We start from the raw sequence: 15,153 nt of genomic DNA on the forward strand, positions 1-15,153 counted from the left end.
ACATTGATGGTGCCTTTCCAGATGTGCAAAATGCCCATTCCATACGCACCCCTATACCATCAGAGTTGTAGGCTTTGGAACCAAGTGTGTATAACAAGCCAGAAGGTTCCTCTCCTCTTTAGCCCAGATGCACTTGTGGTTGCCAAAAAGGATGTTACATTTAAATTTCAGTTTGTCGGACCACAGTTTTCCCACTTTGCAACAGACCATTTTCAAATGAGCATTGGCTCAGAGAAGACGGTGGCATTTCTGGATCATGTTTACATATGGCTTCTTCTTTGCATGACATAGATTTACTTAGCATTTTTGGATGGTGCAGTGAACTGTGTTCACAGACAGTGATTTTTGGAAGTATTCCCAAGCCCATACAGTGAAGTCCATCACAGAATCATGCCCGTTTTTAATGCAGTGCCGTCTGAGGGCCCAAAGTTCCCCGGCATATAATATTGCGTTTCAGCCTTGTTCCTTGCGCACAGAGATTCATCCAGATTCTCAGAATCTTTTGATTTTATGTACAGTAGATGATATATCTAAAGTACTTGGAATTTTATGTTGAGGAACATTATTTGGAAATTGTTCAACAATTTTTAGACACAGCATTTCACAGGTTAGTGAACCTCTGCCCATCTTTATTTCTGAGACACTCTCCAAGATGCTTTTTTTTTACACCCAATGTTACTGACCTGTTACCAATTAAACAAAATATTTGCAAAATGTTTTACCAGCTCTTCCTTGTTGGTAATTTGCCAGCTTTTTGTTTCCCTATCCCAACTTTGAGACGTGTTGCTGCCAACAAATTCAAAATTAACTTTTTATTATGGAATAATGTTTATTTTATTTTGTGTTAACCTAAAAACGTAGAGGGTTTGATAATTCTTTAAACCACTTCCATACAGGGCACTTATACACCTTCCCGCCCAGACCAATTTTCAGCTTTTAGCGCTGTTGCACTTTGAATGACAATTGCGCGGTCGTGCTACACTGTACCCAAACTAAATTTTTATCATTTTGTACCCACAAATAGAGCTTTCTTTTGGTGGTATTTGATCACCTCTTTTTTTTTTTTTTTTGCAGAAAATTTAAAAAAACAAAGACCGAAAATTTAGAAAAAAAAGACCGAAAATTTAGAAAAAAAAAAAGATTTTTTTTTGTTTCTGTTATAAAACATTGTAAATACGTACGTTTTCTCCTTCACTGATGGTACTGCACTGACAGGCACCGATGAGGTGGCACTGATGTGGTGGCATTGATGGGTACTAATATCCCTGATAGGCGGCACAGATGGGCACTGATGTTGGGTACTAATATGCGGCACTGATGGGCACTGATAGGCGGCATGGATGGGCGGCGCAGATGGCCACGGATAGGCGGCACGGATATGCGGTGCAGATGGCCACGGATAGGCGGCACGGATAGGCGGCATGGATAGGCGGCGCAGATGGCCATGGATAGGCGGCACGGATGGGCACTGATAGGCGGCACTAACGTATGTGTTGTACTAATGGATGCCAATCAGTGCCAAACAATGCCTGCCAATCAGTGATGCCCATTGTGGGCACTGATTGGCATCCATTGCGGGCACTGATTGGCATCCATTATTTCTGTCATTGTCATCCCTGGTGGTCTAGGGTGGCATACCTGTGTTTTGCATCCCTGGTGGTCTAGTGGCATCCCTGGTGGTCCAGTGTGGGTATCCTCGGGGAGGCTGTGCTGATAATCGATCAACACAAACCCCCCCTGTCAGAGGAGCAGCCGATCGGCTCTCCTCTACTCGCGTCTGACAGACGCGAGTGAGGAAAAGCCGATTACCGGCTTTTCCTGTTTACATCGTGATCAGCCGTGATTGGACACGGCTGATCACGTGGTAAAGAGTCTCCATCGAAGACTCCTTACCTAGATCGGTGTTGCGGGGTGTCAGATTGACACCCTGCAACAACTATCGCCGCGATGCGCGCCCCCGGGGGCACGCATCGGCTAAATATCCTGAGGACGTCATATGACATCCACTCAGGGTCTTGAAACCACTTTGCCGAGGTCTTTTTGCATAAGGCGGGCGGCAAGTGGTTAAGTAAATTCCAAACTTTTTGCACTGGTTGATGACCAATATGGTACAAGACTCTACTATGGCTAAGAAAGTTCATAACTTTGTTAGTGATATAGCTGGCTAAAAGAAGAGCACGGGAATTAATAAAGTGGAAACATACTATCTTTCATACTACTAGCACAGTAAACTGAATACACTAAACAAAATGTTGGACTTGATTAAATCTGGAAAAGGGGAAACATGTAGATGTTGTACCAACAACCAGTAGATTTGGAGAGGGATCATTTTATGGTACAGGTTAGAAACTAAAAGCAGGATCTCGTTTATAAAAGCTGGATACAAAATTAAAACAATTATCTTATTTGTAAATGAGGCCCTACCAGACTGTCTTTCCTTTGGTGTAATATTGCATTGTACACCGGATAAAATGTGTTTGCACAAATTGTTAACATAACATTAAGATCAAGGCAGATTACATATGACATTAAAGCGTTTGTTACCCCTGACACACCATATTCCTGATATGTGCCTGCTGTACCATGTACTTGTATGAGAAAGTATTCTGTTCTCTTTCTAAGCTTCCTTTGTGTGAAATCCCTGGTGCCCTCTGCTTTCCTATTAAAAACTGACCACACTAAGCAGGAGAGCTTACGGTGGTCAGTTCTCTAGCTATGCTGGGAACTCCATGTGCTCTCCTGCAATGATCAGACTTGTCCTGACACACCCCCACAGCACAGCCATTCACTGGGAAGCTCAGTGTACTGCTGCTTCTCCTCCCCCAGCTCTAATGCTGCTGAAAACCGAGGGAATGTGATCACCTATAAAAAAAAAAAAAGGGGGGGGGGGGAAGGTATTTATAATGTATTTTTATATCTATACAAAAATGTTTTGCCTTTCGATTCTATTTTTAAAGCAATGGGTTGTTTTATAAGGTGATCGTTTACAATCACTTTGAGCCATAACACTTATCTGTAAGAGCAATCTAGAAGAGGTGCCCTGTAGCAGGAAGTACCATGGTTGATCGATTCAGGTTCTGGGATTAGTGCTGAACCACACCTGTGAATGACAGCAGGTGGTTTGAGGGCTTGTGGAGCCATTGAGTTTGAGGTCATTTGAAAATGTTTTCAGGGCATAAAAAACATTATGCCACTGCCTTGTCACTCATTTTAACATTACACCTGGCAAATAAGTGATTTAGCAAAAACTATTTTTTTTTTAACATACCAACCAAATAATCCAAAAAACTCACTCATGAAAAGACGACCACAAGAAACATTGCACTTTGAATGAAACCGCAATCTGCTGTAGGTTTAAAATAAAAAACCCTGTTTTTGTGTTTAGAAATATTTCTTATAAGCTGGGAAAGGAATAAACCCACGTATGCAAACTCAAGTCATGCGCACAACACTGGCAAACTTGAAACACAACATTTCTGTATACATACTAGGCATAACAAAATAAAAATTAATAATTTGTACTTTTTTTTTTTTACCCTTTTGTAATACAAGATAATTTGTCAATTTGTTCCCTCATGCTGTTTGGAATCCAGCATGTCTCCACAATCATGCTGAGTTATTAATGTAGAAAACACAGTAAAGCAACCTGCTTAAAGGCAGAACTGTCGCATTACAAGTTTGTGTACATATGCAGTTGATCATGTAAGAACTGCCCCCCCCCCCCCCAAATAAAAGTGAATAAGAATCTGAAAAACAGTTTGATGCAGCTTTGAAGGTTAAAGAACTTTCACTTCTTAAATTATTTGATGATTCCATTCCCTAAGATACAACGTACATATAGCACTTTGTTCCAAGAGCTGTGGAAGCAGAGAAAGTATGTAACAAAGTGCCCCAAGGGCCACCCGACAATTTCCAACCACAAAGCAGACGGATGTATAACCGACAGCACTTGCACCATCCTCCGTGCTCTCCTGAAACCAGGCTTCTCACTCTAAATGCAGGGTGGTGGGCATGTCAGTGTAAAACTGAAAAAGCCAGGCACACACCACAGCAGCACTGTTCCTGTGCTGCCCATACAGCCGGGAGCGGTGGCGGTGTCAGAATGAGGCCCAACTTTCAACTGTACACAGATAAAGGCATGGGGCTTCCATAAAAAACATTCATGAAAGCCTTTTTTTGATGCTGCTCTCAGCTTGTAAACAAACAAAGCTTGTGTGAGTAGCACAGAAATAGTGCTGCAGGGAGTGTTCCTTTGTTGTTCAGTGTTACACCGACATTCCCCTCTTTGGTAGAAGATTAGTGGGCAAGCTTGGGGATCCTTGTCACATACTGGGTCTCAGCTTGTAGAAAGATGGGACCAAAAGGGTTGTATGTACTTTGTACCTCAGGGGGCTGGAACATTAAAATATATGAAGTGATCGTTCTTCTTTAAAAGCTCCTCTGGATGAACTTAGAATTCACTTAAAATTGCTCATCTACACAAGCCTCAAAGCTCATATAAAAGCTCTAAATGCACTACTTAACCACTTCCCTACCCACCCATTGTCATACGACGTTCACAGATGGATCTCCAATCCTGGGTGTCATATGACGTCCTGGGCTTCCCAGCCGTCTAGAGGGCGCGCGCCCGCAACAGCCTGCGGGACCCAGTGCACGTGCCCAGCGGCCGCGATGTCCAATGATCCATGTCCTGTCAGCGGTGAGAAGACCGATGCTGTGTTCCCAGTGCAGCGGAACACACATCGGTCGCCTCCCCTTCCCCTACAGTTAGAATCACTCACTAGTAGGGCTGCACGATTCTGGTCAAAATGAGAATCACGATTCTTTTGCTTAGACTAAAGATCACGATTCTCTCACGATTCTCTCACGATTCTCAAAAACTGAATGCCAGAACCCCCCCCCCCCCCCCCATATAAATCTGTCGGCGTCATTTGCGTTCCACGCTGGTTACGTGGAACCAGTGCCGATCCTGACCTCCCTGGGACCCTAAGCAAAATTCTGCTAAGGGGCCCTCTGCGGTGGCGAAAATGGGCGTGGCTTACCTGGGCGTGGAGAGAGAGAGAGAGAGAGAGAGAGAGAGAGAGAGAGAGAGAGAGAGAGAGAGAGAGAGAGAGAGAGAGAGAGAGAGAGAGAGAGAGAGACCGACCAGATCCTTCACCACAATAGAAATGTGTATTCCAGAAAGTTTAACAAATTAGCAGATGGCGCCTCAATCATCTCGGACCATGGTTGTTATGGTGTCGGGGTGATTGCAGCGCATTATTTCTATTATTACATTGTAATATAGAATTAAATAATTCAACTCACCATAATGCAGAATCAGTGGAAACCCGGAGTCCCCCCTTACACCAGGCGTTCCCAGCGGGGTCCCCCATTACACCAGGCGCTCCCAGCGGGGTCCCCCCTTACACCAGGCGTTCCCAGCGGGGTCCCCCCTTACACCAGGCGTTCCCAGCGGGGTCACCCCTTACACCAGGCGTTTCCAACAGGGCCCCCCTTACACCACGCGTTTCCAACAGGGCCCCCTTACACCAGGCATTCCCAGCGGGCTCCCCCCTTACACCAGGCGTTTCCAGCAGGGTCCCCCTTACACCAGGCGTTTCCAGCTCGGCCCCCCTTACACCAGGCGTTTCCAGCAGGGCCCCCCTTACACCAGGCGTTTCCAGCAGGGCCCCCCTTACACCAGGCGTTTCCAGCAGGGCCCCCTTAAATCATCATCAGGTATGATGCCCCAGCAGCATAGACTCAGTACAGAGTGGACAGGACAGAAGGAGCCGGCCGGGTGGCTGCTAATAGGAATTGAGCTGCAGCTCCGCCCACCCCCGCCCCTTCCCACGTCATTACACTCACAGACAGACATCAGTGGGGCGGGAGGTGGGCGGTGCTGCAGCTCAATTCCTATTAGCAGCCACCCGGCCGGCTCCTCCCCTCCTGTCCACTCTGCACTGAGCAATTCCTATTGCTTGGTCTACAATAAAATGGCGACATTGTCTCCGCCTGGCCGCAGACCTCTAGCGGCGGCAGCGGCGAATAATCGGGGGCCCTGAATAATGACTCGGGGCCCTATGCAGCTTGCGTAGCAAGCGTATAGGGCGGATCGGCCCTGCATGGAACCAGCTGTGAAAAAGAAGAATCGCGGGTCATCCCGCGGGGAGATCGTGGGCGGGGAGAATCGAAATCGCGATTCTCTCCGCGATTAATCGTGCAGCTTTACTCACTAGGGAACATATTAACCCCTTTAGCGCCCCCTAGTGTTAACCTCTTCCCTGCCAGTCACATTTATACAGTTTTATAAATTAGTGCAGTTTTATAGCACCAATCGCTGTATAAATGTGAATTGTTCCAAAAATGTGTCAAAGGTGTCTGATACGCCCGTCGCAATAAAAAAAAACCCGCAGATCGCCGCCATTACTAGTAAAATAATAAAAAAAATATTAAAATGCAAAAAAACTATCCCCTATTTTGTAGACGCTATAACTTTTGTGCAAACCAATCAACATACGCCAATTGCGATTTTTACGAAAAATATGTAGAATAATACATATCGGCCTAAACTGAGGAAAAACATTTTTTTTTATAGATTTTTTTGGGGATATTTATTATAGCAAAAAGTTAAAAATATTGACGCTCTATTTTTGTTTATAGCACACAAAAATAAAAACCGCAGAGGTGATCAAATGCAACCAAAAGAAAGCTCTATTTGTGGGAAAAAGGATGTAAATTTTGTTTGGGAGCAACGTCGCACGACCGCGCAATTGTCAGTTAAAGCTACGCAGTGCCGAATCGCAAAAAGTGCTCTGGTAAGGAAGGGGGTAAATTCTTCCGGGGCTTTAGTGGTTAATAAAGGGGGGGGGAAGCATACACAGTCGATGCCTTGCTTCTGCCCCTTACCTTATATGCCAATCTCCAGCAGCAATATTTATTGATATTTGGATCATCTCCAGCTGTGAGCTGTGCACATTCATGCTACTCTTTTGGCCAACACAAGCTTAATAGAGATTTTAGGGAACTGAGTCAGCAGGTATGGTGGCAGTCACCAATGGGGATTATTAGATGTGCATTGGGAATATCAATGTATGTGTGGTGGGTGAACATAATATTTGCACAAACATACACAACACATGGGCATTGAGCTATGAGGTCTACATTTATAAATGGGAGCTCCAGGTCAGAAAACACTGCTAAGAACCACAGGGAACGCAGGCATGCCATGGCACTGTACCGTTTACACTAGAAAATAGAACAATGAAGACTGGTGAGTGGAATGAAAAATTTGTAACACTAATGCCCTGTACACACAATCAGACCTTTGTCTGACGGAATTCCATCGGAGGAAAATAGAACATGTTCTCTATGTAAACTCCGATGGATATCATCTGAATTTCCGATGGGGCATACACACGGTCGGAATGTCAGACAGACTTTTTCCATTGAAAATTCCGATCGTGTATAGGGGCATTAGGGGGACAAAAACTCAGCACTGCACTGAATATATATCAATATGGCATCACACAAAGCGTGTTTTATGCCAAGATTGGCTGCTGTATTCTGTCAGCTTTCCTGTGTTCAATTGTCTCGTACAATTTCTCAGACAATATGGCTGCAGAGAAGAAAAGAAGGAGGAGATAGGAGACCTTGACTTGACACACTTTAAAGTGCAGCAAGCTGTCAACTATATATGCTTTTAACGCAATTGTCAAAAAAAAAAAAAAAAATCTATAAAAAACAAAAAAACTATAAACTTCCTAAAAAAGTTCATAGCTTCAACAGAATTAAATTATTAACAGATAAAGATTTGCAAATAGACAGCCCACCACAGGTGAGGAATTAAGAAAAATTAAAGATACTTGATAGTATTTCACCATCTATTAAAATTACATTAGACAGATAATTCATGTAATTGAGTACCAAATTATTTCACTTCGGCAATTAATGCCAAAAAGCACAAACCTCATGAAGTCAACCCTCTTCATTGACTGTAATTTATCGACCTGAGTAAACAAAACAAAAATATATCTAACCTTGGGACATACTAGTTGGCTAACAACATGAGAATAAGAAATGCCTGCAGATTTCACAGTCTACTGAAAAATTCTGTTTCACTTGTTGGTGGACAGTGGTGGGATTAATCGACCACTGGTTTCCAATATCTCTGCTGGTAATGAACAATAAGATCTCCAGGAAACCTGAAGTAGTATCACCACAATTTAAAAATCTCTGTTGAAGCCCCTAGGGGACCAAGTGCATGTAGCACTTGTTTCCATCCCAATCTGTGCTATGGTTTTGCGCTAAAATATCATCATTATGTTGGTTTGTGCTGGCTGTCAGTTTCAACCCTTGCTGAAGACCAATTTAGGGGGTTCCTATGGGGGAAATATAGAAGTTGAAGTCACATGCCGACGCTCAGATTTTCATTTTACTTTGTACATGCTGGTTAGGCTCTTGCTATGTATTCCTTAATGACATCAGATGTTTGCCAAATGCCCCTGGTGCTTCCATTGTATCTGGGTTGTTTGTCCAATGCAGACTGCACTCAGAATAAAGTGATATTAAAGCCTCATTTTTATTTTAAAAAATTCAATAAAAATTGTTTTTTCTTAACTGCTCTGAGCAATGGTATTGCACGGAAGCTTCCCCTTACCTTTTGTTCTTGAATCCACTGCTGGTGCCGTCTGCTCCTTTTTCCTACTGGTGTCCCCAAAGCAAGCACTGTGCATTCTCAAACCGGGCTGTGTATGTCAATAGACTTACACAGTACAGCTCACCCTGGCCCCCACTTTCTATGGCTCCCACTGCGGCTTGTGCCTCCTGCGAGATCAGCAAGGGAGAAGACCTACAGCCGGGACACTGATGGATTGCTGACCGGACTTGGAAAATTCCTCCTACAAGCTTTAACCAATTCTCAGCCCAATACTGATAGAAGTCACAAGACTGCTATACACTGCTCCGGAGAAAAGGTATTTAGCAGTTTATATTTACTAAAATAATTGCATTCCCATGTTCTATGTACTGTGGGAGACCAAATATAGCAAATGCAAGGTCCTAGGTTTAGTAACACTTTAAGCCATTTGGAAGCAACACACAAGTTTCAATCCCAAAAAATTGACAACAAATGAAAAATAACTTTGTAAGGCCCATGGCTGCAGCTGTGCAACTTTCAGCAATTTACCAATGTCAATTGTATGCACGCTCTTTGCCTAGCATATACTGTACATCCAAAATCTCTCAGTCCTTAATTGTCCCAGTTGCCACTCCTGTAAGGTTTTGTTACTTCTTCCATAAAACATGGCATTGTGTTTTGAACCTGCCGATTGTGTGTGGAGGCATGTATTGCGACTGGATTGTTTGGGTAAAATTCCTTTCATTGTCTATGGTCAGTTTTACATGATGCTTTTTAAATCTTTTTTTGAATGGGTTACTGTAAACATTTGAGGTTGTACGCACAGTGATCAATGTTGCAATTGTAGTTTTTTTTTGCCAGCATGTGGACAATGGAAGAATTCTTCAAGTTATGCATATATTACAGTTAGGACATCTATGATAACCCCTTGTTTCTTAGAAGTTAAAGCCAAGTGTCATACTCTCCCCTGGGATCTGCTTGTACAGCGAAATAATAGAGAGTGTTATTCTTAGATTAATCAGGATCTTGGGAGTACAGTACAAGACAACGGACCTTTAGTCACTGCCATAGGTATATGAAGTGACCTTTAGATTATTGGATATTTGGAAAAAGAGAGGGCTGCAAAAGATATCCATGTATACATGTCCCCCGACTCCCAGCCAGCATCAATTTTAATGTAGGCTAAAAGGAGATCACAAGAAAAGAGAAAAAGGACTTAAGTCCCATACTGTAATCAAAAATGCCTATCTCTGGAAAGTCAAAGAATTCCACTTTCCTAGTGATACAATAAAAGGACAAAAGGATCTTTAGCCATTACAATGGAATATCCTAAAGCAACCCAAGAGAGGGACAGTAAAAACATAGCAGCAGCAGGTCCACATAGAAAATGGGTCAAGAAAGGTTTGACAAATTCACAGCAGCTTATAGAACCGCTCACCTAAAATTGGCAATAGAGGAGGCCTGAACAGCAATCAGATAGAACCCAACAAGCTGGTTAAAAGAAGCCCAGGTGGCAGCCTTGCACTTTGTGAAGAGGTGATGGCATCAAGTCAATGCATCCCATGTAGTATTTGCTAGCATTAAATCTTCCTGACTTACACCAAGCAAAAGAGTCCTTCCAGTTGCAATGTTAAATGTTACTTTTTACAAAATCTCCTAACTCACAGGAGGGTAGGGATGACAAAGTCAAATAGGTTCCGGTCTCCCTGGACCATGTCTTCAACAGCCATGCTGCTAAACCCAAAAACTGAGGTGCAGGATGGAGCACTGGCTCTTGGGACAGAATGTCTGGATAATCCAAGAGGGCCCACTGAGAGTCTGCCACAAGCTTGTCCTCCTGGGCCAATTCAGTGTGATGAGAATCACCAATGCCGTTCATCTCAATACTATGAAGCAAAGGAGTGAGAGTCTGAAGGGTTGGAAAGCAAAGATCAAATTGAGCTACAGTGTCACTAGAGAATACACTGTGAATGCCAAAGGGTCCCTTAACCTGGTAACAAACCTGCCCATTTGCTGCTGAATCTAGACACAAGCAGATTCAAGTTTGGCACCCCCACCTGTGGCAAAGAGCTTGAATCACCTCTGGATGAAAATCCCCATAATCCAGACAATGATAACTGAGAACGTCCACCTGACAATTTCCCATGCTTGGGATGTGGATGGTTGTAAGGGCTGATTCTATATTTGCAATGTGACTTCTGGTGTCTCCTTGATGGCCGATGCAAGCCACAGCTGCTGAATTGTCTGAATAGACTCTTATCGGATACCCTCATAGCTGAGGGGTCCAGGGTTGAAAGGCCAACTGAACTGCCCTGAGTTCCAACTGTACTTTCTCTGACAAACAAGTCCAGAACTGCTGTCCAACCCAATAGGCTGGTATGCACTGTGAGAGTCTTCCATGTCTTTGGAGAAAAGGGTTTCTCCGACTTCAGTGCTACATTAGGGAAAGTCTGTTTGTTCCTACGCTGTCAGAATGTTGAGTTGCCATGATCTGGAGTGAAACTGGGCATACAACACTACCTCGAAGAAGGCAACCATTAGACCCAAGACCTTCATGCTGGCACAAAGCAAGGGTTTCCCTTTGGCCTGGAGGCCCTAGACATGAGCACAAGGGGTCAGAAGTTAGCATTGTAGCAATGAGCAGGTAGCATTGAGGAGGAAAAGAATTGAAATGTGCAGGTAAAAACACAAATTTTAGAGAATCTAACTGGACTCCTAGCATAGAAGTCCAGTAAGTAAGTTCTTTTCCCTCTATTTTACACCACAAAGACTCCAACTTAAAAATATTAAAGTGGAGGTTCACCCAAAAACTAAATTTTTAACATTAGATTGAGGCTCATTTTGGGAAGCAGAATCGGGTGTTTTTTTAAAAATTGAAGCAGTACTTACCGTTTTAGAGAGAGATGTTCTCCGCCGCTTCCGGGTATGGGCTGCGGGACTGGGCATTCCTATTTGATTGACAGGCTTCCGATGGTCGCATACAGCGCGTCACGATTTTCCAAAAGTAGCCGAACATCGGCGCCGTATAGAGCCGCACCGACATTCGGCTTCTTTCGGCTACTCGTGACGTGATGTATGCGACCGTCGGAAGCCTGTCAATCAAATAGGAACGCCCAGTCCCAAACACCACACCCGGAAGCGGCGGAGAAGATCTATCTCTAAAACGGTAAGTACTGCTTCGATTTAAAAAAAAAACACACCCGATTCTGCTTCCCAAAATGAGCCTCAATGTAATGTTAAAAAAAAATTTTTGCGGGTGAACCGCTTTAAGTGGTTTTGATTTGTTAAAAAGGTAAAGATTAAGTTGTATTGTTATGGTTTAAAATGTTTAAATAAGCATCCCAAATGTCTACAGAAAGGCAAGAGGCAAAAAAACAACGTTGCTGTTTCAATGCAGAACTTCAGAACCTGTAAAAACAAGTCTTCAGTTCCAGAATGGCCCAGATTCCTCCATTTGGTCTGGCAACCATAAAGAGATTGGAGTAGAAGTCTTGAAATTATTTCTTCATTGGCACAAGAATGAACCCCTGAGACAGGAGCTGCTGGAAAGCAGCAAGAAGATCTTCCCGCCATAGAGGGAGGAGGGGCAGGTTTGACAGCATGATGCAGAGAGGAGGCGGAGTGCAAAGTTTTTAGCCCCTGGACATGAAATTCTGGATCCAAACATCTGACATGTTCTGGTGCCAGAGAGGGCCAACAGATACCCCCACTTTGACAAGTGGTGTCACCCCATCACTGGGAAGAGGGTTTAGCCAGCCTTGGTCGGTTTAAAAGGCCTTGGTAACCCAAGAAATGGCAGCATTTACAACAGCAATCTCACACTCTTCAGTAGGATACTACTGTGCAAGGGTTTTTGGAAGTATAATAACCTTCTCTGGATGAGGCTATGTAGGACAAGTGAGTTAACTGGGAAGGTCTTAGTTGCTTCTAGCAGCTTAAAGAGGAGCTCCAGTCTGGGAAAAATAAATAAAAGTCAGCAGCTAAACATACTGTAACTGCTGACTTAATATAAGGACACGTACTTGCCGATTCTTCAAGGGGTTTCAGGTACATGAAACCGGCAGTGAAGCTTTCCGGCTTTTAAAGCCGTGCTGTGCTTTGTGAATGGTCCCGCAGTTTTCTGGGACCTGTGTGTGTCACAGAAGGCTGCGTGGCAGTGGAGGTTGCAATCAAGCAGGGCTTCCCCTTTTGGACGGAGCTCCACATTAAAGGACCTCAGGCTAGAGACTTTAGGGTGCGCAGAATCAGGCTGCTCTAATGCCAAGCTGGAGTTTACAGCGCAGCAATGGAATCCTCAAAGTAAAAGTATTTTACATTTTTTTGCAGGTTTATACTTGCCTATGTGTATGCAACATCGGTTCGATGCTGCATCTGTGCCTGGCCGTCTCTGCATTGAGAGCTGCGCGAACACCGCCGATGGCTCCGGTCTCTCAGTTCCCTGAGCAGAGCGCTGCTGACTGTCAATCAGCAGCTCTCCGCTCTGCCCCCCCATGCTCACTGGACCGCTGAGCTGTGGAGGGGCAGGGAGCGACCGTCTCAGGCTCTCAGCCACTCGTGAGAGGCTGAGACTGGTATCAGTCCAGGCACCTGTCGAATCCAGACTTTGTCATGATGATGCGGTGCCTGGACTAATTCCCGTGACGTCAGCAGAGAACGGATTTCAGTCTTAGAGAAGTCATCCATCATGCAGATACTGGCAAAAAAAATACTGCATTACAGAGCACTACAATCACAATACCGATAACTGTGTATACAACCACAAATGCAAATGATTTTTTGTATTCACCGTAAATTATTTTCTCTGTTGTCCAAGGACGGACACCGCTCCTTAAATCTTGACAAGTGGGTTATGTTCCTGTTCACAGGAGAGGACTAGACAGAAACATGTTAGATAATGAAATACATGTTACTTTAACAGAGTTGAACAGCCTCTGGGGGCAGTCTCTCCAGACATAACCCTCCTCCCTGCAGTATGCAGCCTCAGTTCGTAACAAGCAGTACAAACCTAAAAAGGAGGGGTGGGTGCTGTATCCGTCCATGGACGACAGAGAAAAGAATTTTACGCTGAGTATAAAAACAATTATTTCCCCTTATCGTCCATGGACGGATGGCTCCTTAAATCTGGACAAATGGGACATCCCCAAGCAGTGTCAAAAACTAGGGGTGGGAACAGTATCAGTAAAACCAATTGAACTTCACCCCAATCAAGCAGAGCTCCTCAACAGAGGAGTTGCAACTTTAACCAGATGCCTGCAAAACCTTGCGGCCGAAGGAAGCATCTGAAGATGCACTCACATCAACCTTGTAAAATTAGGAAAAACTGAACGGACGACCAAGTCGCTGCCTTACACACCTGTGAGACAGATGCTTGATGTCGGAAAGCCCAGGAAGCACCAATTGCCCTGGTCAAATGTGCTGTGACCAAAAAGGGGGGAGCCAGCATAGGCCTGTATGACGGTCTGCCTGAACCACGAGAAATGGAGGCCGGCGAGACTGCCAGCCCCTTTTGTGGACCCGACACCGACACAAAGTGCTTCAGATCTGCGAAACAGAGCCGTAGCAGGCAGGTACACCCGCAAAGCGCGTACCACACCTAAAGTATGAAGCGCAACCTCCTTAGGATGCGCCAGCCGAGGACATAAGGATGGAAAAACAATGTCCTCATTCAGGCGAAAAGCCAAAACCACCTTCGGAAGAAAGGAAGGTCGCGGGCGCACCACCGCCCTATCCTTATAGGGGATGAAGTATGGCGACTTGCAAGACAAGGCCGCCAACTCAGAAAGCCCTCTTGACAGAAGTAATGGCCACCAAAAAGGCCACCTTCTGAGATAGTGTCAACAGAGGAATCTCTCTGATGTTTTCAAAAGGAAAGTTCCTAAAGAACAGAGAGCACCAGAGTCAAAACTCATGGGGGAAGAGGTGGGTCAAGAGGAGGGAAGTTATAATGAAACCCCTTGCACAAAAGGTACCCACCAGAGAATGGGCCGCGAAAGGCCACTGAAAAAACACAGCCAAGGCTGAAATCTGCCCCCTAACGGTGCCGAGGGCAATTTTCAGATCCACTCCAAGCTGTAAAAAAAAACAGCAGGACCCTGGACACAGAGTATGTTCATGGACAGCACCCCATTTTTTCGCACAAAGAGATGTAGGCCTTTCAGATGCAATGGTTGATCCTCCTGGAAGAAGACTACCGTGCCCACAGCATGGTTGAGATGACCGAGTAGGACAGACCCTGGTCTCCTAAAACCTGGCTTCCAATAGCCATGCCTTGAAAGCCAGCGACTGTACAACAGGATGAAGTATGGGACCTTGAGACAGAAGGACCTCTCGCATTGGCAACTGCCAGGGTAGATCCGCCGCCAGGCGCCCGAGATCGGCGTACCAAGGACACAGAGGCCAATCTGGAGCAATTAGAATCATCGGGATCCCCTCGGCCTCCACTCTGTGGAGCAGCCGATGAAGCAACTACAATGGAAGAAAGGCGTAAAGTAGCCGATACTGACCCCACAGGGCCACCAACGCGTCTGTAGAGA

General features: G+C 44.8%; 1 protein-coding gene across 3 annotated transcripts in view; it reads right to left on the minus strand.

Moving 5' to 3' along the window:
* The window catches only part of PHTF2 (putative homeodomain transcription factor 2), a 165,579-nt gene that overhangs the window by 39,840 nt on the left and 110,586 nt on the right, over positions 1-15,153 (minus strand). The gene's annotated exons all lie outside the window — the stretch shown is intronic.

The sequence above is a fragment of the Rana temporaria genome, chromosome 3 (assembly GCF_905171775.1).
Source record: "Rana temporaria chromosome 3, aRanTem1.1, whole genome shotgun sequence".
Taxonomy (NCBI): Eukaryota; Metazoa; Chordata; class Amphibia; order Anura; family Ranidae; genus Rana; species Rana temporaria.